This window comes from Benincasa hispida, chromosome 4, assembly GCF_027475165.1.
Source record: "Benincasa hispida cultivar pf3 chromosome 4, pf3_genome.v1.1, whole genome shotgun sequence".
NCBI lineage: Eukaryota > Viridiplantae > Streptophyta > Magnoliopsida > Cucurbitales > Cucurbitaceae > Benincasa > Benincasa hispida.
In genome coordinates, this window is record NC_143481.1 from 2,865,476 (window position 1) to 2,893,003 (window position 27,528).

The 27,528-nt window shown below is 36.6% G+C and overlaps 1 long non-coding RNA gene across 1 annotated transcript; it reads left to right on the forward strand.

The window, feature by feature from the left end:
• On the forward strand, positions 1–27,119 carry LOC150036408 (uncharacterized). The gene is made up of 2 exons (XR_016529050.1): positions 1–2,734; positions 26,472–27,119. It is a non-coding gene; the product is annotated as an uncharacterized LOC150036408 (long non-coding RNA).
• The last annotated feature ends 409 nt before the right edge of the window (positions 27,120–27,528 follow it).

The window sequence follows — 27,528 nt, forward strand, 5'->3', positions numbered from 1 at the left end:
CATACATTACGCTTTATAAAGTATCAACATACATTATTTAATTGTATCTTATACAATTAATTTTCTTTAATTAATTTGAACAATTCAAATTAAACTAAAATTAATCTGATTCTCATTAGTTCTTATTGAGCTAACAAGGAACCTTATGGACCTATAGATTGAAGTTTCAATGATACTTGATTAATTAATTAAACTCTTTAATTAAATTAATCAACCTTCATTAACGACCAATCACTCTACTAAATACCGACAATTGCTCTCTTCGCACTATAGATATATTTCTGTGTCCATTAGATATAACCAATCACCAGTTTTTTGACCCTTGTAAGTGCAGCAGGGTCAAACTACCATTCTACCTTTATAGTTACATCTAACTCCTTAATTACTCCTTAAGTACCATTGATCCCTCTTGTGCCAAGAGAAGGTGAGGCGCCTCATTGTTCAAGCCTTTAAATCAGCCCTTAAGGGAGCAATTTATCTACTTACTCTAAATAGGAAATGAGTGAATCTAGCTATTCCCACCCATACAAATCAAAGGATCGCCCTCATAGGAAAAATTTCATAACTCACTTAGGATTCAAGTCAAGTCATCTATGGTCATACTAATGAAATATAAGTCTCTTCTAACAACGGTATTATAAAAAGAGACTATGCATTTTGTGGTCCAGTCTTATACAAACTCTTTGTATAGGATACTCTCACTCATATGTCTTCACATGAATGATCAGGATCAGATCATTTGTAACATTTTATAACAATTGTTGTTGGGATTGATGTCCTAATTCTCCCGGAGTCTCGTAGTTTATAAACTGTACACATTGTTATGAATAAAATATGAGTTATTTTATTTTGTATTTACTCATATCCAATAAACAAAGCTCCATGGTTATTGTATGAAAACTTAAGCATGTATATGAGATATACAAGTGGATCATGCCGTAAGTGATAACCTAAAAAGGTTTGTAGTATAAAGATTAAGGAGGGATACCTGATCCTGGTGACACTACTGATATGACCCATTTTGAAGAGGCTTACAAGTGTTGTTAACTACTACAGATGATTGATCCTGACCATTCATGTCGAGACATGCGAGCGGGGGATGTCCTATATAAGGAGTTTGTATAAGACCAGACCACGAGATGAATAGTCTCTTTATATAATGTCATTGATACTTGAGACTTACATCTCACTTAAACGACCTAGGTGACATGACCTTAACCCTGAGTGTTTTGGGAACTCCTGCCTTTGAGGGCGATCATTTGATTAGTATGGGTGAGAGTGGCCAGATCGCCAACTCAACAAGTCTACCTTTCTGGGGATTTGTCTGATTTAGGAACTGGGAACTCAGTTACAAGAGATAAAATTCACTCTTTCCCCGAAGCAGGGGTAAATAGATAGATTACTCCCTTAAGGGCTGATTTTGGGTCTTGAATATAGTGGCCACAACTTTTATTTGGAAGAGAGGACTTAGTCATAGTAGGACTATGACTTATGTTCATTAGAGGGATCAGTGGTACTTAAGGAGTTAGATGTAACTACAGGGGCATAACGGTAAATTGGCTCAGTTGTACTTACAAGCAATCTGTGAAGGGTTATCGCACTGTTGATTGGTTGATATGGACACAAAATATATCTGAAGTAAGAAGAGTGCAGCTGTCGGTCTTTAGTGGAGTATCCGGCAGTTAACGGATGGTGAATCTCGTGACTAAAGAGTTTAGTCAGTTATTTACGTACCATTGGAGTTTCAAGCTACAGGTCCATAAGGTCCCCTTGGTAGTTTAATGGATTCAGGTTGAGAATCAGTTCTTGGGGTTGATTTGAAATGTTTAAATTGATAAGAGGAAATTTGATTATATATAATATAATCGATGTGATATATGAGATACATCAAGTGGAGGATTAATGTAAATGTGATTTATATTAAATACCATAAAATAGAAAAAGAACTATGGTTTATATGTTTCATGAGATGAAATATTAAAACTATAGGTTATAAATATAATATGGTAAGTTGGTTAAATATAATATGGTAAGTTGGTTATCATATATATATATATATATATATATATATATATTTATAATAATATTAATTATTGGATAATTATCTATTTTTCTCTAATAACCAATTGAGTAGGAGGTCATTGGTGGTTTTCTGGTAACCGTGAGATAAAAGGAAAAAATTTTTCCTAAATTTAGAAGAGTTGCTTGATTCGAAAAGAAACTCACGGAGATGTTGTCAAGAGAAATTGTTTCACTAAACGATAGCTCACAGAGAGACTAAACGATCGTGGAGTGTCACTATACGATAGTTCACTCAGCTGGTCGTAGCTAAACGATCGCAGGGCATTGTTTATATATTAGGTTGCCTTCTTCTACACGATTGAGCATTCATCTATACGATAGAAACTTCCTATCTCCCACTTGCTCAATCGTCTACACGATTGTTGTTCCTCCAATCTCTTCCTCTAACCAAGTCCATACAAAGCCCATACTTCTGGATTCTCACACTGAGAATACCAAGGTAACCATTGTAGCGGTGTCCTCATTCAACTCGATCGAGTTCGAGGTTTTGGTGGTCGTTTGTTAGGTTTGTAATCTTTGAGAATGTTGGGTTCATGTTCGTTTATTGATCGTGCTGTGTTGCGGTCGTTGTGTTCGAGCGTTCGTGTATTGCTGTCTTGGAGACTGAATGAGCGTTCATGATCGAGGAAGTTTGAAGAATGAGTCTTCAAAGGTATGTATGTTATATTCCTCGATTATCTTAAAGCATGTTGTAATTTCATGTTGTGCATGACATGTTAGTTTCCGTTTTATGACTATAATTGTTTATGTTCAATTTCGAATGGAATTTGGAACGATTATTCTGTTGCTCATGGAAATCCTCATGTTTGATTTTCTTTAATTGTAAGAACTACAAAGCGGGTCGTAGCAATAGTGTTACCAGGATAAGGCACCCAACCTTATCTATATACTACAGACCATTTAGATTATCACTTAAATATGATCCACTTGTATGTCTCCACATACATGTTTAAGTCACATTAGATAATCTTGGATCTTTGTATAATGGACCATTGCATATAAAACTAATAAACCATTTATTCAAATAATATATAACTACGAGGCTTTAGAGAATACATCTCAACAATTTCCATACTTGCACTAAAGCCAAGAAAATGTGAACCGTCCCAGGGTATACTCTATACCCTACATGCTCTCCTACTTTCCCTAGCACACTAGAGACATGTCTCTTAGTCCCAGACAACCTAGGAGTCCTCTCACACTTTAGCTTAGAGAATCCTTTTATATATTTAAACTGTTATGTTAACAAAAACCATCTATTCACCAACAAGATATTTCTCTTGTTCTATTTTATTCTATAAGTTGGTGGTTACATATATCCTCAAATGCAATTCTCGCACCACATTATCTCATAAATTGGTCAGATTAAGTTATATCTAAAACAACTTTCAAATATCTTAGGACATACTTGACTTATGCAAATTATTGCTTCACAAGCAAAAGATTTCCTTATCGTCCAATATACACCAACTAAGATAAAACACAGATTTCTCTAAATCCAATATGAAACAGTGTATCCCATAAAAGATCAAATCTTAAACTATATACACCCACATCTCATTATTCATAAGTTTTAATTTTCAAAACTCAATAGTCATACCATTGACTTTACTAATTCAACTAACTAATTGTATATTAAATGTTAATTAAGCCTCATGTAAGATTTACGTCCCTCAACATTTTAGGTGTCTTAGGAAACTTTTCCCTTAGATATATAAACTTCATTGTAGAATGATACATTACCATTCTATCTAAAGTAATTGCATCGAACATTAAACAACTACTGTGTAATGTAAGATGCATGAAACAAATTTAAAATCATATCCTAAACAATATGTATGTGGATTTTTAATATACAAAAATACTTCAAATCAACTATTTGAAAATTGGTTAAATAGTCAAACTTTCTTACTGATTTCCACTTCATAAATAATGAGCAAATATGAATATAAAATAAATAAATATCCACGTTTCATTTTCTTGTTTATACAAGAACATTGTCATTGTTCATAGTTATTGGTTATGATACTATATCAAACTATATTCTCAAAGATTTGAATCGTCAAATTTATTTCTCAAATGAACATCACAATTTTACAAACCTTTTTGCAATTAAATCTTTGAAAATTTTCTTGACTCTATTATAGAAACTAGTTAGAAAATTGACTCACAATCCATTTTCATCCAATAGTTTTAGCGCTAATTTTCGGTTGATGCCCAAAGTCTTACTTTGAAGATTTTTATCTCCAAGTACTACACTTTCAAATATTCCTTTTGTAAATCTATTCATATCCTTTGAGATTTCTCCCATCAATGAAAATCTACAAAAAAAAAAAAAAAACAAAAAAAAAAAAAATGATTGAGATTAAGTATATTACTTTATCTCATAATTTATGACTTTAACAAAATTTCTCTTTGTCAACTTCCTTCAATTATTGACATGCAATATGACAACTTTGACTTCCAATAAGTCATGGCAAAGGCTGAGTCATTGCATAACTCTCCTACTACTGTAAGGTTTATAAGTTTTCATCTTGTCATCTTATATGACAACAAAGACTTCAAGTAAGCCTTTGCAAAGGTTGAGTTATCTCATAACTCTCCATTACGATGCAGACTTATTTGTTTGACAATTAGAAATTGATGTTCAAATGAAAATAAGTGGTTAACAACACTTGTTAACCATTATGTGGTTTTACTTGAAGCAAATTCATCGACACAGCGTGACCTTTTTATAGGCCTGCAACCTTTAACTTTCCAAATGAATCAGTATTTATCACACAAATACATCATTTTATTTTGGAATATCCAAAGGGCCAGTTATAAACTCCTCAAGGACTACCTACAACTAGGCATACTTTTGAACATTTATTTCACTAAGGGTTTATTTTAACACAAATGTCTCAACTTACCCAAATCCTGAAATGTCATAAACAAGTTTTACAACACTTTCATAATCCAACATTGTTTCGCAAACATTTTGGAGGAAATAACGTTCAAAACTACAATCTCCATTGTATATCCTTAGTGGAGTCAGGCATCAGTGTAATTTTAAAACATTTGGACTATGTTTAACTAAGTACCTAAAATGTACCAATTTCAACAAGGTCATATTTCTCCTGCTGTGGCATAATTTTATCCAAATTGTACCTAATGCTCGAAGTTGAGATCTCATCTTATCTCTATCAATTAGGCTTAGTATAACAAATATCCTGTACTAATGATTATGATCCGATCAAAATGTCATAATACACTTACCTAAATGACTTAAACTTTAGTCTAATTTCTTTTGAACATTTTAAAGAAAATAAGACTTAAGTTCCATTAGAATAAGATACATTTATTCATAAATATTCATCAATCATATTAATGACTTATTTATGAAGTCAGACTTATGCTTTCAATCATAACACCACCTGGGTCAAAGAAAGTCCAACACTGGTCAAGTAACCTTATCTAATAAAGTTTCAATGACACACCTGCATGAGAAGCAAGACTTTTGACATGTAATAATAATTTAACTCTAACTCATAGTGAATTACCTATAAGTATCATTTAAAAGCCAAAGACATGTATTCCTTTAAGAGAATAGAATCCTTCTTTCTTTCCGCCTTTACACTCTCTCAATTTAGTATGCAGATGCGTCAACCTTTATAGAAAAATGTACTTATTCAAAGCTAAACATATTTTCAAACAACTTTTGAAAACATGCCTTATCACTAAAACAATTCATAGTCTATGAAATGTTTAATAATAACGTTTAGGGAAATTGAATTTTCTTATGGTGATTAAAAACACCATATTTAGCATAAATAAACAATATTTTAATTTAACACACAAAAATGTATTTATTTAAAGCTGAACATATTTTCAAAACAATTTTGAAAATATACCTTATTACTAAAATTATTCATAACAACTTTTGAAAACATACCTTATTACTAAAACTATTCATACTCTATGAAATATGTAGTAATAAAGTTTGGATAAATTGAATTTCTCTTATGGTGATAAAAGTACCATATTCATCATAAATAAATAACATTTTAAGGCCTCCCAATACTTTAACTAAGATGAGCTTCCCATTGCCAACTAGTAGAACTATTCTACTGAATTAAGTATTTGCCAAGATTTACAATCTAATTCCAATGAAGAAAAATTCAGATAGTGAATCATTATTTAACTATCAAGGTGTGAAACTATATTCTCCACCAAGAACTTAGTAAATCAAATTTACTTATTCTTATTTTTCTTCCTTTAGAGGTATTTCTAAATTTACTCATTACTTGACATTTCAAACTAATTTGAAAACACTTTCCTTACTGGCTTTAGTCATTTTCTTAGACTCAGATAATACTTAACTTTAGAGGTCATATAGCTTCCTATGACTCCAACATACAATATGTTTTATCATGAATTTATCTTATAGACTAGACACATCATATGTTATCTAGACAATAAGAGTAGGCTATCACTGCAAAGATTATTCATGAATACACTTCATGAATTGGAAACAATTTCTTTTGAGAACGTTTTCTAAATAAAAGATAAAATTACACTGTCGTTATGTGTTGATGACATTTTTCAAAGTAACATATTTATCAAACCCTTTGACTTATGTCGATAATTAAAGAGTTAAAATATTGAAAGAAAATGACATAACTTTGAATTATATAAAACATGTTAATTGACTATATACAATTTATTATCCATTCTTATTCATCATAGAAATTAAAAGAATGAACCCAAATAATATGAATCTCATTCATATCAATTCAAAATTTCTATTTCTATAATGCTCCAGTGAGTCAGAATAAAAGTCACCGAAGGGTAGTCAGTCATTCCTTCCCTAGATTGAGACATTCTCAACCAATTGTTACACCAGAATAACTATTATTCCTATAACAATTAGTTACCATTTATTTGTTCAAGAAATCATTAACTTGCTTAACAATTTATTGTAAATGCGACCCTCCATTTTATACCATAGAGTTCCACCCCAATGAGTCAATCAAAGGGAAAAACCGATTGGAGCAAAAACTAAAGCGATCCTATCCATTTCTGGAGTTTGCTATGATATTCACCTAATGCATAAACTATCCAAAGGGGGACGCTCCAAGGGCGCCTCGAGGTCGTGCAAGAAAATCTCACAATGCAAACCAATAAAGGAGACCATAGGACATGTTGGCACACATCCTTCTCCCATTTACTATAAATACTTTCTCCACCTTGATATTGACTCATGAAAATACCATCCGAAGGTGGACGCTCCCAAGGCGCCTCGAGGTCGAGCATGAGTCACATGGTGTGAACTTTTAGGGAGAATGTGAGTGAAAAAATGACATCATATATATCTTTTTCCTCTCATTAAGTATTTTACAAATAAGAGTTCATTACTTAAGTAAATTAGGCTAATAAATTTATCGAAGTGAATTGTTAAATTGGCCCAATATAACTCTTATATGGATAGTTTAACAATATATGATTCTTGTTTATTAAACATTTTAATAAATCTAATAATTTATTGCATGCTTATAACATTATTGTCTAATTCACCTTCTAGGTCGGTTCCCAGGTAGGGGTATTCCGTTTCTATCAAATTAAATACCCTACCTTTAGACAAAAACTTCCTTAGACAAAGGTCTCTTATAGACAATTATGTTATAAATTTAATATTTTATTTAATCCAATTTAATCCTATTAAACAAAATTAAAAGATTAAACTTATTTCTAATCGTATTAGAAATATTATCAACATAGGTCTAAATGAGATTAATTTTAAGTCATTTAAAATTAATTTTAACTTATGTTTGTATGCAACTCTTTATTATAGATATTAATTCTAATTTCACTAAAATTATAACATTTATAAAGAATTAATGAAATAACAAAAACCTATACATGCATCTAATGACACACTTTAAAAAATTATAACAATTATAGTTTTACTAAAGTGGTGTCATATTTTTTGCATTTTCATTTTCATTACATTGTACATAACAATTATATAATAAAGTAATGAAAATAACATAACATTCATCCATCATCCATACTATATATTAGGGCTAGTTGCATAAATAGAATTCAAACCCAAAATAATAGAATATGTAGTACAAGGATAAAATAATTGCATATATAAATAAAAAAAATGGTAAAAGACTAAAAAACTCATGCGTAACCACCATTTTATTTGTTTCTTCCCGATTTTCTCAAATTAAAAGCTATCAGTGATCACCACTGATAGCTTCTATCAATTGCTAACGATCATAGTTGCTATCAACGATAGCTTTCAATTTTAGAAAAATTATTATAATCTTGAAATATTAGCTTTTAATTTGCCATAAATTATTAGTAGCTATCATTGATTCACTTGCATCATTTGGAATCAACGTTGAAATATTACTACGTAAGGCTATTAGTGACTATCAATGATAGATTTATAAATAGTGATCAACTTTAAAAGAAGATCAACAACTTTGATTACCATAGTAGTTATCACTAATAATCTTTTATCATGGCTATCACTGATAGCAGCTATCAGTCGTTATCACTGATAGACTTTCATCAATTAGAATCAACCTTGAAATATTAACACTTAAGGATATCAATGATAGACTTCTATAATTGGTTATCACCTTTGAAAGAAACTTGATATATAGATATCACCTAAATTTTATCACCGATATCACTAACATCACTCATATTGTGGTTATCAGTGATTGCTTCTTTCACTGATAACATCACTAACAAGATGCTATCAATGATCTCACTGATATCATGCTATCAGTGATAGTTCTCTATTACCGATAACGTGCTATCAGTGGTAGCTTCTATCACTGATAACGTGCTATCAGTGGTAGCTTCTATCACCGATACCGTGCTATCGAGTAGCTTCATTTTCATTACATTGTACATAACAATTATATAATAAAGTAATGAAAATAACATAACATTCATCCATCATCCATACTATATATTATAACACTTATAATATAAAATGATGCATGGACATGTTATAAATGCATGCAATAATATATATAACAATTATATTAAATATGATGCATGAGCATGCTTAAAGAAATCATGTAACTATATAATATAACATTTATATTAAAATGATCCATGAAATAATGTTTATCATATGGTGGGATTTCTATATTATATGACATACACTATACAATATAATAAATAAAACATACATCATATGTATAATAAATATAAAAGCAACATTGGACCAAAATTGGCATCCTAAACATTAATAAATTAATATAACATTTATATTAATTTAATTAATGAAAAAAAATAAATACAATTAATTATTACAAATTAATAATTAATAAATCATAAAACTGCATTGAAGAACCGCTTGGAGCACTTGAAGCCACGACTTGGAACTGCCACATTCAGAGTGTCGCAACACTCTAGCTAAGTGTCGCGACGCTGGCATTTGAATTGTTGTATTGTAGTGTTATGCTGCTCGCAGCATTGCAACGTTGATCCCTCTGCCTTACAGTGTAAGGCGAGCGTTGCAACGCTCTAGCCTTACGCTCTATGCCAAAATGCCTGCTTTGCTTCATTAGTTCATTTGAATTGCTCCGTTCTTGCTACAAATTTCTCCAAATTGAAGCCGAAACACCATTACGTACAACATGGACTTAAATACAGACTTGATTGCAAGAAATTAATGCCAAAAATACAATAGGACCTTACAAATCGATTGATTGAAAGTAGCAAATCTAATGCCAATCTCAAAACCATCCAATGTGAAAAACTAGAACATTTAACATTCAATATACATAACACTACCCACCAATACTCTTAATTAAAGTTCGAAAATGAAATTTAGAGACTTAAACTAGCTCTGATACCAGAAGGGATTGAAATTCTCTGCAGTGGAAGCAATTGGATGTCATTGTTACTAAATTTCATACAGAACATACAGGGTAAATCAGAGTGAAAAAAATACAAGAACATACAGAGCATGCTTGTACTGTGATGAAAATAGAGAAGAGGGATTGGATATCACATACTCTTAAAGACACCATCTTCTTACTTCCTTTGTATAGCATGAACACGGATTGCTTCTCTCGATCTCCCAAACTTGGCACCATGAACACAGTAACAGTAACAAGGAAGAGGACACCACCATGAGATCTTCCTCATTATTTTCAAGGTGACAATCACAATGGAGTTTCATGGGCTCGCTTGGAATAATTTTGGCGAAGGGAGATCTTTGTTTTGAGAGAGATTTCTAAGAGGGGAAGAAACACACAGAGAGATTGAGAGGATGAAGAAGATGATCATCTGTTTTCTCTCTTGTTTATATGTGATGGGGAGAATAACGGAAACCACTTCCCTTTATTTTTAACCAAAAGTTTGAGAGAATAACTCCCAAAGAGAGTTGTTAAATTAAATTCAAATTCAAATTTTGAATTTAATATATATTAACCATTTTAATATATATAAACTACATGATATATCATATATAACATATAACCTATAGTTTATATTATATCATATATAAGATAACTTGTAGTTTGTTATTCTCTCAAATAATCTATGGTATTAATATGAATCATATTCATATTAATTTTAACCTATGATATTTATATGAATCTAATTCATATAAATAATATTTGAATCACATTCAAATAATTGTCTCTCATAAAACTATATAACTTTAATATGAATCACAATCACATTCACATTAATTTTAACATATAATTTTTATATGAATCATATTCATATAACTAGTATTTGAATCATATTCAAATATTTATTTATCTCATAAAACTATATTCACATTAATTTTAACATATAGTTTCTATATGAATCATATTCATATAATTAATATTTAAATCATATTCAGATATTTATTTCTCTCATAAAACTATTATAATGTATCAACATACATTATTTAATTGTATCTTATATAATTACTTCCCTTTATATAATTTGAACAATTCAAATTAAACCAAAATTAATTTGATTCTCATTAGTCCTTATTGAGCTAACAAATGGACCTTTTGGACCTATAGATTGAAGCTCCGATGATACTTGATTAATTAATTAATCTCTCTAATTAAATTAATCAACCTTCATTAACTGACGGTCACACCATTAAAGATCGATAGCTGCATTCTTTGCACTATAGATAAAATTCTATGTCTATTGGATATAACTAATCAACTATGCATTGACCCTTCATGAATTGCTCGTAAGTACAGTTGGGTCAAACTATTGTTGTACCCATGCAGTTATATCTATTTCCTTAAGTATCATTAATTTTTCTAATGAACAATTAGTCATAGTTCAATTATAACTATACCCTCCTCGGGTCAGGAGAGGGTTGAAGGATCTCTTAACGAAGAGCATCCATGAGCGCGTTCGGATCTTTCCGATTTCATTATGACCAAATACAACATATACATTCTAACAGATAGTTATGAAATTCAACACTAATTAACGGAATACTTTTATAAATAAAATACAAAGGATTGAGTTCACATACCAGTTGAAGATTCTCTTCAAACTCGAACTCAACGCAACGGAAGAACCTCTACGAACTTTATCGCCCAGCAAATCAGTTGACTACGGCAGAATGATCATCTACACGAACGGTAGCAACACGAACAAGCACGAACAAGTAAGAAGCGGGGATGACACTACCAGTTGGAGCCCTTGGTATTCTCGGAGTGAGAATCAAAAGTGTGGTCTTTGGTGAATTTGGTAGAGCTAGGAGGAAAGGCTGATCGTGTAGACGATAAGCAAGTGGAGGAGAAAGTAATCGTATAGTAGAGTGTTTATCGTTTAGACAAAGCTACACGATCGTGTAGATTTTACTAAGCGATCGTCTAGTAATAGGTATACGATTTGTTTAGAAAATGCGGCATGCTAGGCGATCGTTTAGACGTAAGGTGTGCGATCGTTTAGACGATGAAACACTATTGTATAGGCTCTTGATGCGTTGTTTTATGTGATGAAACAATGGAATGAAATGCGGTGATGGAAATGCGTTGAGTAACAAGTTTTCTCAGTGGAATCCAAGTATAAATCCCGTTGAGTTTCTTGGTAAGTCCAAGGTCGAACTCAGGGACTAGAGAAGACGGTATGTAGTGATAATTTTCGAGAAGACTTTGTGCTAACCAATAAATCAAATAGTTGTTTTGAGTTGTTGTTTGCGGTATAAGAAGTATGCGGCAGATTTGAGAAAAGATCGATTATGTGGTAGATACACTAAGTATGCGGAGGAACGGGTTGAGAAGGTCCTTAGCTAGCGTTTCCCGGGAATGCGTCAAACTATGCGATCATGCAACACTCATGCGACAGTAAATCGTTTTCCAATGCAAATGTCGTGCTTCTAGTTCTAGGACGCATGTGATGAATGCGATGATGTCCATAGAGCTTATTTCTAAGTCTCTACTTTTTTTCTATGCAATGATGCAAGATGCACACAACAACAAAGTGACCGCACACAATCATAGCCTATCTCTAGGATGCATGCGATGTGTTAATAGCAAACAGTGCTTATTCCTACGCTTCTATCTCTTGATTATGCGTTCAATCTGACTTTCTCGAGCCTAGATTCTAATCTGACTTTTTCAAGCCTAGATTCTGTCCTTAAACTACCCTCCCGAGTATCTCTAATGGACGAATGATGCATACATAATACAAGATAATCGCATAGAATGAAGATCCCCAATTATACTAGCTAAGTGCTTCTCAACCCATTCGGCAGATTTAGCTACTCATGCGTAATAAACAGAGAGTGAACAGATATAAAGAAGTAAATTCTATTTTTATAAATAAGTTTAAGTATAAAATGACAATGGAAGATAAGGATAGAGAGCCTGGTTGAAATCCCTTGCTCCCCAAGGCTTTTACACTGTCAACTCTATTCTGTTCAAAAGATATTCCTGCTTCCGCAAAAGTTGGCCCTCTCTCTCAGCTCGACGCTTCCGGCACTCTTCCAAGTTCACCGAAACGATCTCTCGGCACAATCTCGCTTCTCTCGCTTCCGCCTTCTAAATAAAAAGGAAAACTATGAACAAGGCTATTCTATCTAAGGGAAAATTCTCCAACTATCCGAACTTCTTTACTGAAGGTTGCTTTCGATATTTATAGAGTTTTGTGGTGAAAGGCGTCCTCTTTTATGATTGTACTGATCTGATGGCATTAATTCTCTGTCTGATGTGTCGAATATTTGTCACCGAAAAGTTGAGTGTACTTGCTACAGTAGTTCGTTAGCGGCTTGTCAACTTAATTCGGACTTGACCGTCATCAGCTTTCTATCCCATAGTGATTTATTATGCTTTTCACCCAGATGCGCCCACCAAGTTGTGCTGTCTCTATGCAGCAATCCTTTTTAAGCAGATGTTTGCGAGCACAAATCACTGCAAAGCCTTGCGGTAACATTGCGCTCGACCGTTGATTTCTTGTGATCGCATTTTCCACCTTGCGTCAACGCATATTCTGCATAAAAATACAAAAGTTAATTGTTTTCATGCGATGAATGCATGCGACCGCAATGTCATAAACTTAATACTTTTTGGACGCAATCTTATATATTTTATCAACGCAAACCTGCATTATTTAATATCTTAGTATTATAATAACGTGCATTTCTGCCCGTTATCACACCCCTAAATTTAAACAATGTTTGTCCTCAAGCATAAGCTAAAGATTTCCTTTAGAAAGACCGCAATCTCTTTTCCTAGATTTCTCAAGGATACTTCATTCAAATCCTATACACCAAAATTTCCTTAATTCTTATTCAAGTCTCTTCTTAAAATATTTCTAAGACCTAGAGACTGCAAGTTTAACCTTCAAAAAGACTTTACTAGATTCCTGGACATCGCATCATTTATTACAAAAAAACTTTTTCACTGGGGTGTTAACTGATTTTTTCCTTGCATATTTTTGACATTATTATATTTTTTTTTCTGACCTTGCGCTGATCCAAGTGCCTCGCCTTTGTTTTAGCTTGCTCCCACGTGTGTCATGTGGACATCCAACTATGAGCAAGGTGCTTTTTCTCAAACTAAATTCATACCTACTCGACAGCGGAGTTACGGTCATTTATTTATGCGTTGATCACGATTCCTATCTTCGTTTTGGCTTGCCTCCACGTGTGTCATACGAACATCCAACTATGAGTAGGATCCAATCACAATGTTATGATGATTTTTTTTTGTAGAGCTGAAATTAGCAAGGTCGAAAATAAATACCTCAGCCCCAAATTTAAAATGCGGCAATATCCTCATTGCCAAAAGATTGAAAGAAGTCATGCGATGTTCTTAGGAAATTTGGTAAAGGGCCAGTTTGAAAGAAAACTAGCAGATCACTAACTTTTAGAAATATTTCATGAGGTGACTGTCCTAAATTAAGTTGACTCTAGTGTACATGAAAAAAAATAGAAGCATGTGTTTCATCATTGAAATCATAATTGGCAAAGAGAAATCATTCGGTGACTAACTAAATTTATCAATGTTAAATGATTGCGGTAACCAAATAGGATGCGGTGATAAAAATTTTCAAAATTAAAATGCGATGTGATAGTGCAGCATTTGGAATAAATTCAAGGACAAATACAACCCCTAAATTTGCGTTGTCGCCCGCATTATTTGTTGATGCATCTTGCTTTGCGGCGATCTTCTTTCTTTGCAATATGGTGGCGAAATAAAGCAATTGCGTCTTCGTTGTAGCGCCTCCGCAATCGTGTACCTTGATCGTTTGCAAAGAAAACATTGAGAGAGTCAAATGAAAAAATTAACAAAATTTTTCTCGCCTTTTTTTTAGATAAAGTAAAATGCAGATAGATAAACGATAATTGAAACATCGCAGTAATGAGAGTTCATTAATCATAAGTAAGCAAAAGGATACTCCAAAAAACTTGCGCCCCAGATGATGTTGCATGCCAGCGTAGGGGCCACTCCATTTTTCCTTTACTTCAGGTTTCTCAGGTCTATAGAGGTCTTTTCTCGCTGAAAATCACCCCCGCAATATGCCTTGACTCGTTTCCCTAAATGTACGGGTCCTGTCCTCAGTAATCAGCTCAACTGCACCATGCTGAAATATTTCTTTAATTATAAAGGGTCCGGACCAACGCGACTTTAACTTTCCAAGAAAGAGTCGTAGCCGTGACTTGAAGAGTAAGACTTTTTGTCCGACATGGAGATTTTTACCGCATAGTCGACTGTCATGCCAACATTTTGCTCGTTCTTTGTATATTTTTGCATTTTTATAAGCTTGCGTTCTCCACTCATCAAGCTCGACCAGTTGCAGCTTTCTTGCTTCCCCTGCTGCTTGTAAGTTAAAGTTAAGCTTATTCACCGCCCACCGCGCTTTGTGCTCCAGCTCCAATGGAAAATGACATGCTTTACCAAATACCAATGCATACGGAGACATGCCTATCAGTGTTTTATAGGCAGTCCGGTATGCCCACAACGCATCATCCAACTTTGTTGCCCAATCTTTTCGTGAAGGCTTTACCACATTCTCCAATATCAACTTAATTTCTCGGTTGGACACTTCAGCCTGACCATTCGTCTGTGGATGGTATGCGGTGGCCAATTTGTGGAGGATTTTATATTTCAGTAGCAAATTTTGTATAGAGTAATTGACAAAGTGGGAGCCTTCGTCACTTATTATGGCACATGGAGTGCCAAAACGCATGAAAATATTTTTCTTCAGGAATTTAGAGACTACTGTCGCATCACTTACAACACATGTTATTGCTTCTACCCACTTGGACACGTAGTCAACGACTAACAGAATATACTTGTGACCATTTGAAGGTGGGAATGGTCCCATGAAATCAATTCCCCTGACGTCGAACAACTCTAGTTCTAGAATGATGTTCATAGGCATCGCATGTTTCCATGAAAGGTTACCCATGCGTTGGCACCAGTCACACTTCATTGCATAGTCTCTGGCATCCTTAAATAATGTTGGCCAATAGTACCCACTCTGTAAGACTTTTGGTGCGGTGCGGTGCCCTCCAAAGTGTCCACCATATGGTGAATCATAACATTGCGATAATATGCGTTGATGAGCAGCATCCGGTACACATAATCGCATAATCTGGTCTAACCCCCTCTTATACAGATTCGGCTTATCCCAATAATAACATTTGCATTCATGTTTAAGCCTCTTCTTTTGGTGGTAAGAATACTCTTCAGGAAATTGCTCGCAAACCAGATAATTGACTATGTCTGCGTACCATGGCAATTCTTCCATCTGAAATAGTTGCTCATCTGGGAACACTGCGCTCACCTCAGACTCATTGCGGTCAATCTCAGGATTTTCCAATCTGGATAAATGATCCGCAACTTGGTTCTCCATCCCCTTGTGGTCAATTATTTCTATGTCAAATTCCTGGAGGAGGAGAACCCATCTGATCAACCTCGGCTTCGCATCTTTTTTTGTCATCAGATATTTTATCGTCGAGTGGTCAATGTGGATGAGTACTTTTGTTCCCAGCAAATATGCTCTAAATTTTTTCAACGCAAAAATGACCGCAAGTAGCTTTTTTTCTGTGGTGGTGTAGTTAGTCTAAGTAGGATTCAAAGTCTTACTCGCATATATAATGAGATGTAATATTGTTTTTCTCTTCTGTGACAGAACTGCTCCCATCGCATACCCGCTTGCATCGCACATTAATTCAAAAGGAAGTGCCCAATCTGGTGCGATCAACACGGGCGCGGTCGTCAATGCATTCTTCAAAATCTTGAATGCGTTGAGGCAATTGTCGTCAAAATCGAATTTTTTGTCAGCCTCCATCAATGCACTCAGCGGTCGTGCTATTTTTGAGAAATCTTTGACAAAACGTCTGTAAAATCCGGCATGCCCCAAAAAACTTCTTACAGCCTTTACACTTGTTGGAGGTGGGAGTTTTTCAATTGCTTCAATTTTTGCTTTGTCCACCTCCAACCCGTCCCTGGATACCTTATGCCTCAACATAATGCCCTTCTTTACCATAAAATGGCATTTTTCCCAGTTAAGTACGAGATTCGTCTCCTCGCATCTTTTCAATATCTTTTCCAAGCTGGCCAGACAGACTTCGTACGTGTGCCCATATACAGAGAAGTCGTCCATGAATATTTCAACAGAGTCTTCAAGATATTCTGAAAAGATGGCCATCATGCACCTTTGGAATGTGCTCGACGCATTGTAGAGGTCGAACGGCATGCGGCGAAAAGCAAAAGTTCCATACGAGCAGGTGAATGTGGTCTTTTCCTGATCTTCGACAGCAATCCTAATCTGATTATAACCGGCATACTCATCCAAAAAGTAGTAAAAGTCATTTCCAGCTAGACGATCTAGCTGGAAATGATACCATCCGGTGATAGTCCTTTGCGGTATCAGCTCGTTATTTGCGTTGAGGACTACCGTCATCCCACCTTTTCTCGGCACGCACTGCTCGGGGCTGACCCACGTGTTGTCTGCTATCGGATAAATGATACCCGCATCTAACCACTTGATTATCTCCTTTTTAACAACCTCTTTCATCGCAGGGTTGAGTCTGCGCTGATGTTTGATCGATCCCTTGTGGTTTTCTTTGAGACAAATTCGATGCATACAGTATGCGGGGCTAATTCCTCGGAGTCTACGAGTGTCCATCCAATCGCTCGCACATATCTTCTCATAATGCCCAGCAATGCATTCTCCTGGTCTTCATTCAGTTCAGAGGAAATAATTACTGGCAGCTTTTCATTCTGCCCCAAAAATGCATACTTTAGGTGAATAGGCAGGGTCTTCAGCTCTATTATTGGTGGTTCTTTTAAGGACGGTTGTGTTGTTTTTCTTTCTTCATTTATTGTTGGCTCTTCTTCTTGGGTTGCGATCATCTCATCTTCCTTGTTTGTTTTTTCTATGATCGCATTACATGCAACAATGGATGCGCTTGCATCCTCATCTTTGTTTTCATCGTCAGGCTTTTCTTCTTCATTCAAATTCTGGTCGTCGTCAGATTCATTTAGGTCTTCTTCGTCATAAAACTTCATGGCACGGATGATGTTAAACTTGAGCTTCTGTCCATTCATGATCAAGGTGATCTCTCCTTTGTGCACATCAATCTTGGCACGACCTGTTGATAAAAATTGTCGTCCTAGTATGATGGGCACATCTTTGTGGCTTCGTAATCTAAAATGATGAAGTGGGATGGTAATATAAATTTGTCGATTGTAACCAGCACGTCCTTCACCTTCCCCTCTGGATGCATCAGAGATCTATCTGCTAGTTAGAGAGTCACGATCGTGGGCGCAAGTTGCCCCACATTTAGCTGCTTAAAGATTGACAGAGGCATCAAGATGATGTTGGCTCCAAGGTCACACAATGCTTGCCCGATGTACAATCCTCCAATGGAGCAAGGTATATATAGTAAAGCTCCCAGGATCACTCATCTTTGGTGGGATTATAGATTTCGAGCTCTGCATCAAAGCCACCGTGGCAGACTTACCAGTACCTCTCTTTTTGGTCACCATATCTTTTTGAGTCTCTGCGAGAAAGGTGGCAACTGTACTCTCATGGTCCCCTTTATTCTTGGATCTGAGGTGGACGTAATTTCTGGCTCTATCGCTTCTTTTTCTCCTTCTTCTTCTTGAGTCAACGCAATCTCAAGTTCTAGCACAATTAAAGCAGTCCAGCTAGGCTCTTTCCTCTCCCTTACCACAAATTTTCCACTCCGCAATGTCATGACTTGACATTGCTCTTTACCTGTTTCCCTTGGGTTGCGTGGGAGTTCTATTGAACTCGGCAGGGCCCCTTGCGGTCTGTTCTTGAGCTCGCTCGCAATCTGGCCCATCTGTAGTTCCAAGTTGTGGATGGACGTCACCTGGTTTTGAAGCACAGTTTTGTTCTTCTCGATATACTGCTTCAATAAACTTTCCAAGGAGGAAGATTGTGGCGATTGCGAGCTGCTGGTTTGACTACTCGTCTGACTGTTGTTTTGCAGGAAAAATCCGGGTGGCCCTTCTTTTTGCTCCACTGATTGGAAATTATGTTGCTGATTTTTTCACGCAAAGTTGGGGTGGTTTCTCCACCCAGGGTTGTAGGTGTTAGAGAATGGATTATTTTTCACAAAATAAATAGATTGTGGGTTCTGCGTGAATTCTTCCATTGTGTGTCCTTCACCGCAAGTCACACACCATGCGGCAGTCTGATTAATTGTGTTCACTTGCCCACTATGCGGTGTTGGGTTGTTGATTCTGATTCCCTGAATTAGGTTCATCATCGCGTTCATCTGACTTTGAAGTGAAGTGATAGCACCATTGTTTGCGTCGTTATCCTTTGTTCTCAGTCTCTGATCGCTCTCTCTCCAGTCTTCGTGATTTTTAGAGATGCGATCCAGGATGTTCTTGGCCTTATCATACGTTTTTTCTAGCAGACCACCAGCGGTTGCCGCATTGGCAACGGTTTGCGTAGTAGGATTTAATCCGTGATAAAAGATCTCCATTTGCAAGCAGTCTGGTAATCCGTTGTGTGGACAGTCCCTTACCAGCCTCTTAAACTCGCCCAGGCATCGCTGAGCGATTCATCCATGTCTTGTTCAAAATTGGTTATTAATTTCCTTCTTCTGGCATTCTCAGTAGGTGGGAAATATTTCTTCATAAACTTCTCTAGGACTTGTTCCCAGGAAGTGACCCCCCCTGTTCAAGAGAGTACGCCCATTTTTCGTGCCTAATCACACACAAAAAAAATGGGAACAAAGTTAGTTGAACTTATTCAGTTGAGATTTTTGGGAACATAAAAGTATTGCAGATTCTTATGAAGCTCCGAAGGTGGGTGAGCCGGTCCTCGCCACGCCGTCCTTCAAACTGTCCTGCAGTCTGGATCATCTAAAGCATCACCGGTTTCATTTCGAATGGACCTATTATGATCGTTTGCCAGTAGGATTGGATAAGCCATGACATTGTTTTCATTTGGTGCTCCGTTTCCAGGCTGTTCCGCCATGTCGTCTTTATCTGGTTGTTGTAGTTGGCGGCTGTCTCTTAATCTTCATCAAAACGTCCTCTCAATCTTTAGGTCATAATTCACCAGAGATTGAGGGCTGCAAAGAAATCAGAAAAAAATTAATGTTAGCACACTGAATTACCGAAGTCCCCAGCAACAACACCAAAAACATGATGCGTTGTTTTATGTGATGAAATAATGGAATGAAATACGGTGATGGAAATGCGCTGAGCAACAAGTTTTCTCAGCGAAATCCAAGTATAAATCCCGCTGAGTTTCCTGGTAAGTCCAGGGTCGAACTCAGAGACTAGGGAAGACGGTATGCGGTGATAATTTTCGTGAAGACGTTGCGGTAACCAATAAATCAAATAGTTGTTTTGAGTTGTTGTTTGCAGTATAAAAAGTATGCGGCGGATTTGAGAAAAGATCGATTATGCGGTAGATACACTGAGTATGCGGAGGAACGGGTTGAGAAGGTCTTTAGCTAGTGTTTCCCGGGAATGCGTCAAACTATGCGATCATGCTACACTCATGCGACAGTAAATCATTTTCCAATGCAAATGTCGTGCTCCTAGTTCTAGGACGCATGTGATGAATGCGATGATGTCCATAGAACTTATTCCTAAGTCTCTACTTTTTTCCTATACGATGATGCAAGATTCACACAACAACAAGGTGATCGTACACAATCATAACTTATCTGTAGGATGCATGCGATGCGTTAATAGCAAACAGTGCTTATTTCTAAACTTCTATCTCTTGATTATGCGTTCTAATCTGACTCTCCCGAGCCTAGATTCTAACCTGACTTTTACAAGCCTAGATTCTGTCCTTAGACTACCCTCTCGAGTATCCCTAATGAACGAATGATGCATACATAATACAAGATAATCACATAGAATGAAGATCCCCAGTTATGCTAGCTAAGTGCTTCTCAACCTATTCGGCAGATTTAGCTACTCATGCGTAATAAACAGAGAGTGAACAGATATAAAGAGGTAAATTCCATTTCTATAAATAAGTTTAAGTACAAAATGACAATGGAAGATAAGGATAGAAAGCCTGGTAGCAATCCCTTGCTTCCTAAGGCTTTTACACTGTCAACTCTATTCTGTTCAAAAGATATTCTTGCTTCCGCAGAAGCTGGCCATCTCTCTAAGCTCTATGCTTCCGGCACTCTTCCAAGTTCACCGAAACGATCTCTCAGCATAATCTCGCTTCTCTCGCTTTCGTCTTCTAAGTAAAAAGAAAAACTATGAATAAGGCTATTTTATCTAAGGGAAAATTCTCCAACTATCCGAACTTCTTTACTGAAGGTTGCCTTCGGTATTTATAGAGCTTTGGGGTGAAAGGCGTCTTCTCTCTTATGATTGCACTGATGAGATGACATTAATTCTCTGTCTCATGCGCCGAATATTTATCACCGAAAAGTTGAGTGTACTTGCTATAGTAGTTCGTTAGCGACTTATCAACTTAATTCAGACTCGACCGTCATTAGCTTTCTGTCCTATCATGATTTATTATGCTTTTCGCCCAGATGCGCCCACTAAGTTATGCCGACTCTGAACAAGTATTGATCGCATCGTGCAGTCAATGGGGTACGCGATCGTTGATGATCACATTGTGTAGACGATCAGGTAAGCGATTAAGGGTTGATCGCATTGTGTCAAAGATCAGTTATGCGACCACTGAGTATCGGGTCGTATAGACGATGTGATGCTCGCATATCGCTTAACGCATGTGCCTGGTTGATCGTGATTCCTAGCAAGCTTCATCGCTTAGTAACTGACTAAACGATCGCTTAGTAACGCAAGGTAAATTGTTTACCTGACGTCGCGTTAAGTGATCGCATAGACGATCGTTTTGGTCAGTAAGCTTTATCGCTTAGTAACGCAAGGTAAATCGTTTACTTAACGCCGCGTTAAGTTATCACATAGACGATCGTTTAGCTCAGCAAGCTTCATCTCTTAATAACTGACTAAACGATCGCTTAGTAACACAAGGTAAATCATTTACCTGGTTGCACGCATCGGTTAGACGATGAGATGCTCGTGTATCGTTTAACACGTGTGCACATTAGACGATCGTTTAGGTCAGCAAGCTTCATCGCTTAGTAACGCAAGGTAAATCGTTTACTTGTCGTCGCGCTACACGATCGCATAGACGATCAGGCTTCGCTGCCTCGTTGTCGTCTACGTGATCATTTAATTATGCTCCTATCGTCTAGTACGCGCTGAACGATCGTATACCTCCGGCATTTACTATACGATGGAGTCCTCTAGTGGTTCAAGACCTGGTTCGCCTGTGAACCGATTTGCTTGATGAAAAATGTAATAAATAGGGTTATTTCATTCCAGTTTTGTAAAGGCTCATCCTAATCCATAAATCCTTAATTTTTTACATGCGATGTAGGTTGTTTAATATGCCATATGGTATGCACATATAGATAAACCCCACCTTAGGTCATGCATATTTTCTTTATTATAAGTGTTATAATTTAGAGAAGCATGTTTTAATTTACATAAATGCATGATCATGCATCATATAATATAAGGGTTAGATTTATTTAGGCTTTATTTATTTATTTTTCTTTCGTTATATTTATAGGCGCTATAAATACTTCGTAATGTGGGATGAGTGTTTTAGTTGTTTATTTTATAAATGGTTATAAAATGAAATTAGAACTAAAATAATTAGTAAAAGATCCATATGTAGCAAGCCTATCTATAGTAGACTTTTTGTCAAAGGCGGGTTCTGTCTAGGTTGAGGTATTTAAAATGACGGCAACGGAACACCCCTACCTAGGAACCTACTTGGAAAGGTAATTTAGATAGATTTGATGCATGCAGATTAAGGTCAGTCCATTAAAAAGTTTCATGTGACTACTTAGATTTTTTTTTCAAAGACAAAAGTTGTTTTTTAGCAAACTTTATAAATGAATTAGATCGTAATCAGTAGTCAGATTGTCTAGGTTAATAAACCCCTAGGTAGAACATTCAGAGAGAGGTTCTTGGGGCATTTGATGCTTCATTTTCACCTATCGCGTTTCTCCCTCATAGTCCACACTGTGAGATCTACCATCGGCCTCGAAGCACCTTTGGTGTGTCCCCCCCAACGGATGGCGTTTGGGTAGGTCAATATCAAGGTGGACGGAGAGAGTGTTCATAGTAAGTGGGAGCGGGAAATGCGATAGCATATCCCTCGATCTCCCTCGTTGGATTGAATAAAGTTTCTGCGCATCGCCTCGTGGCACCCTGGGAGTGTCCCCCTATAAGATGGTTGTTTTGCGCGTTTCTTTATTTGATCTCCTATAAGAGGATAAGGTTACTTAGTCTCTTGTCCTAAACTGTCTTTACCCTATGATAAGCGCATTAGGGCAAGACTCTAGGGCTGAAAACGAGGGATTACACTTATGCAGGATTGTTAAGGGTTAACTATTCTAGATCGAACAAATGGTGGCTATTAGGTTTAGTTCCAAGAGTTGGTTCTGCTTAATGGTTGAGATTGTCTCATCCCAGTGAAGGGTCATCCGATCACCCCACCGGTATTGTTTGTCCTGCCTCACTGGTGCATCATTGCAAAATAGAAGTCTTTTTACTTAGGGCACTTGGAATCTGTTTTGCTAAAAATTAATTGGTTAATTAAAAAGTGGTTTTTTGGAAAGTCTTATAAAAGGTTTTTCATTCTTTTTTAGCAACTTTTTTTTTAATGGCATCAGCCACTATCAATTTGCTTAGCACCGAAAAACTGAATGGCCAAAACTATTCAAGTTGGAAACATATGCTCATGATGATACTCATCATCGAGGATCTGTAGTTTGTCCTTACAGAGGAATGCCCTCCTATTCCACCTCAGGATGTTGCTCGAAATGTTCAAATAGCGTACGAGCGTTGGATACGGGCAAATGAGAAGGCCTGAGCCTATATTCTGGCCAGTCTTAGTGACGTCTTGGCCATGAAACACGAGTCCAAAGTCTCAGCTCGTGAGATCATGGAATCCTTACGGGGAATGTTCGGACAGCCGTCTGGACACCTCAAACATGAGGCTCTAAAACACATCTTCAGCTCCAAAATGGAGGAAGGCACCTCTGTTCGTGAACACGTGCTGAATATGATAGTCCACTTTAACATGGCGGAGATGAATGGGTCTAAAATTGATGAGGGTAGTTAGGTTAGCATTATCCTGCATTCATTGCCAGAGAACTTCCTCCACTTTGTCAGCAATGAGATTCTTAACAAAGTGGAATACCCTCTTACTACTCACCTCAACGAGTTGCAGATTTACCAATCCTTGCTGAAAAATAAGGAGAAAAAGGGAGGTGAGGCAAATGTTGTCTCATCCTCAAAAAGGTTCTATCAAGGTTCGACCTCAGGAATAAAGACTGCACATTCCACTTCTAACTCTGGAAAGGGGAAGAAGAAGAAGGGTGGTAAAGGGAAAGGGAATGCGCCTGCTAACCCGCCACCTGTCGCCCAGAAGAAGCGTCCACCGCTGATTGAAAAAGGAAAATGTTTCCACTGTAACCAGAAAGAACACTGGAAAAGGAATTGTCTTCGTTATCTGAAGGAAAAGAAGAAGGCCAAAGCTAAGGTCAAGGCAGATAGAGGTAAATACGATTTGTTTGTATTAGAAACTTGTTTAGTGGAGAATGATGATTCTGCTTGGATATTAGATTCCGGGGCCACTAATCATGTATGTTCTTCTTTTCAGAGGATTAGATCCGACAGTTGGAGACTGGTGAGATGAAAATGCGAGTAGGCACCAGGCACGTCGTCTCAGCTGTGGCAGTGGGAGACATCTAGTGTACTTTACAGAAGAGGTTTCTTATATTAAAAGATGTCTTTGTAGTTCCTGAACTAAAAAGGAACCTTATTTCTGTAAAGTGTCTGTTACAATATATTACACTATTTCTTTTAAATTGAACAAAGTGTTTATTCATAAGGATGGTGTTTAAATTTGTACAGCTAAATTGGAAAATAAATTGTAACCTTTAGCCTTAAGTTCCCTCCATAACATAGAGATGTTTAAATCTGTCGTAACTCAATATAAACGCCAACGAGTTTCTCCAAAAGAAAATGCCCAACTTTGGCAACTTAGATTAGGGCACATCAATCTCAATAGGATTGAGAGATTGGTGAAGAATGGCCTTCTAAGTGAGTTAGAGGAAAATTCTTTACCAGTGTGCGAATCTTGTCTTGAAGGTATGATGACTAAACAACCTTTTACTGGAAAAGGTTATCGAGTCAAATAGGCTCTTGAATTAGTATATTCTGACCTTTGTGGTGCTATGAATGTATGAGCTCGAGGAGGCTATGAGTACTTTATCAGTTTTACTGATGATTACTCAAGATATGGGTATATCTATCTGATGCAACGAAAGTCTGAATCTTTTGAAAAGTTCAAATTGTTTAAGGCTGAAGTTGAAAATTTTCTAGATAGATGAATAAAAACACTTTGATCAGATTGAGATGGAGAGTTTTTGGATTTTGAGTTCTAGGACTATTTATTAGAATATGGAATCGTTTCCCAACTCTCGGCACCGGATACACCTCAGCAAACTGATGTAGTAGAGAGTCTAAAGAAAGAACCTGACTCGAGAGAGCTAGGTTAGAATCGATGCTTGGAAGGGCTAGATTAGGTTTGCATAAGCAAGAATGGAGACTTAGGAATAAGTTCCGTTTGTTATCACACAACGTATGCAACCTACGGATAGGATATTGCATACGTCCAGGAAGTAATATATGGTGGTTATATGCAGCCATCACACTCATGCGACGAAAGCACATGAGCGGGTTATAGAGGTTTAGGCTGGCATAGGCTTCTCGGCACTTTTGCATATCCATTGCATACATCCTAGAGTTAGGCTTAAGTGTGTGTAGCATGATCGCATGGCTTGCGTTGACTAAGGTTGCCCTTGCGGTCACTCTTAATGGTTGCAATGAAGATATCTCCACATTTTATCTATTTTTCCATCCATTTACTTCATGTCAATAGTTATCGTGTCTCTACCTCTCATTCATTTTCTCATTGCATTGTCTGATAGCTAGGAGTAGAAGTAGTGTTAACTTAGAAACCCCTCCATCATTCTTTTATTCAAACCGCCGTATGCACATTATCGCATTCACCCAGCTACAAGTCCCTGTGTTCGACTTCGGATCACCCGAGAAACTTGCGTTCGCGTTATACTTGGCGTGAGCGTAAGAAAACTTGTGACAGGATGCATGGTCATTACATACATTTGTTAACACATTGTCATTTCAACGCATGACCATCGAAGCATGACAATCAACGCATACTTCAAGAACATACATCACATATTGCGTCCACGAAATTTTAGTTGTTGAGTAAATTAACATCTAATTTCCCGTCATCATGTTTTTGACGTCGTTGCCGCAGACTTGGTAGCTAATTATTTGTTGAGTTTTGTGTCGCTGCAGGCAACCTTTTTATCTTGGGAGTATTGCAGCTTGTGCGACCAGGTTGCAAACAATATTGAAGTGTAGGCGATGCGCCCAAAGCTAGTATTGACCCCATGGTAGAAGGGCAATCAGTCGCAGAAGAGTTGAAGGTAATTCTAAGCACATGGTAACCAATATGCGCCCAACAATTGCCGGAAGTTCCAATGGTCAGGGCAAGTCCTTGACCCGAGCAGTTGAGAGCAATCTCCTGCATGGAAGACTCCTTGCAGTGACAACACTCCTACTTTTCCAGGGACGTCTTCTACTCTATCTTTAACTTGCTTTCTTAGTTTAGGTTATTTTTATTTTTTATTGTTATTTTGGATATATGGCTGCTTCCTTAGTTGTGGTGCATTTTCACTTTGTAGGTGCAACAATAAGTCTCCTCTGTGTGCAGTACAACGGAAGAATTCCTTTCATCCTTCAACGCATGGCTTCGATCGCGTGGATTCCAATGCATAATCGCATGCGTTATTCCGCCTACGGTTCTTTTCTTGTTATTCTTTATGCATTATCCTTTTGAAATTCTTTCTTTCCCAATTGCGTTGCTTTGCGATGTTTCTATGATGGTACATATAATTCACCGCAACTTCTAATTAATCATTGCAAGGTGTTCCTTACTTTTAATAGCTTCTTCAAATTTTAAAGTCTTAAATTTTATTTTGTGCAAACCTTCGCTTAAACGTTTGTTACCGCATTCCTGTAATTTTTCTTTTAACTTTGTGGTGAGAAAAATGCCAACCTCTAAGTTTGGGGGTAGCAGCGATCTCGGAGAATTGCGTTCATTGCATTGTGATCATCTAAAAAAAAAGTGAGAATTTTTTAGAATAACAACTCCACTGTCAACGCAATGGGGAAACCCATGTTGATAAGAGTTAAGTTGTGAAAGGCACTTACCTGTAGTTGGATGTCTGCGTGACACACATGGGGGCGAGCCAAAACAAAGGTAAGTCGCCAGGAATAATGCATAAGTACAACTTCTTTGTCCGGCGCAAGCCAAATAAAGCAAGACAAGAGTTGAGTTGAATATGGAACA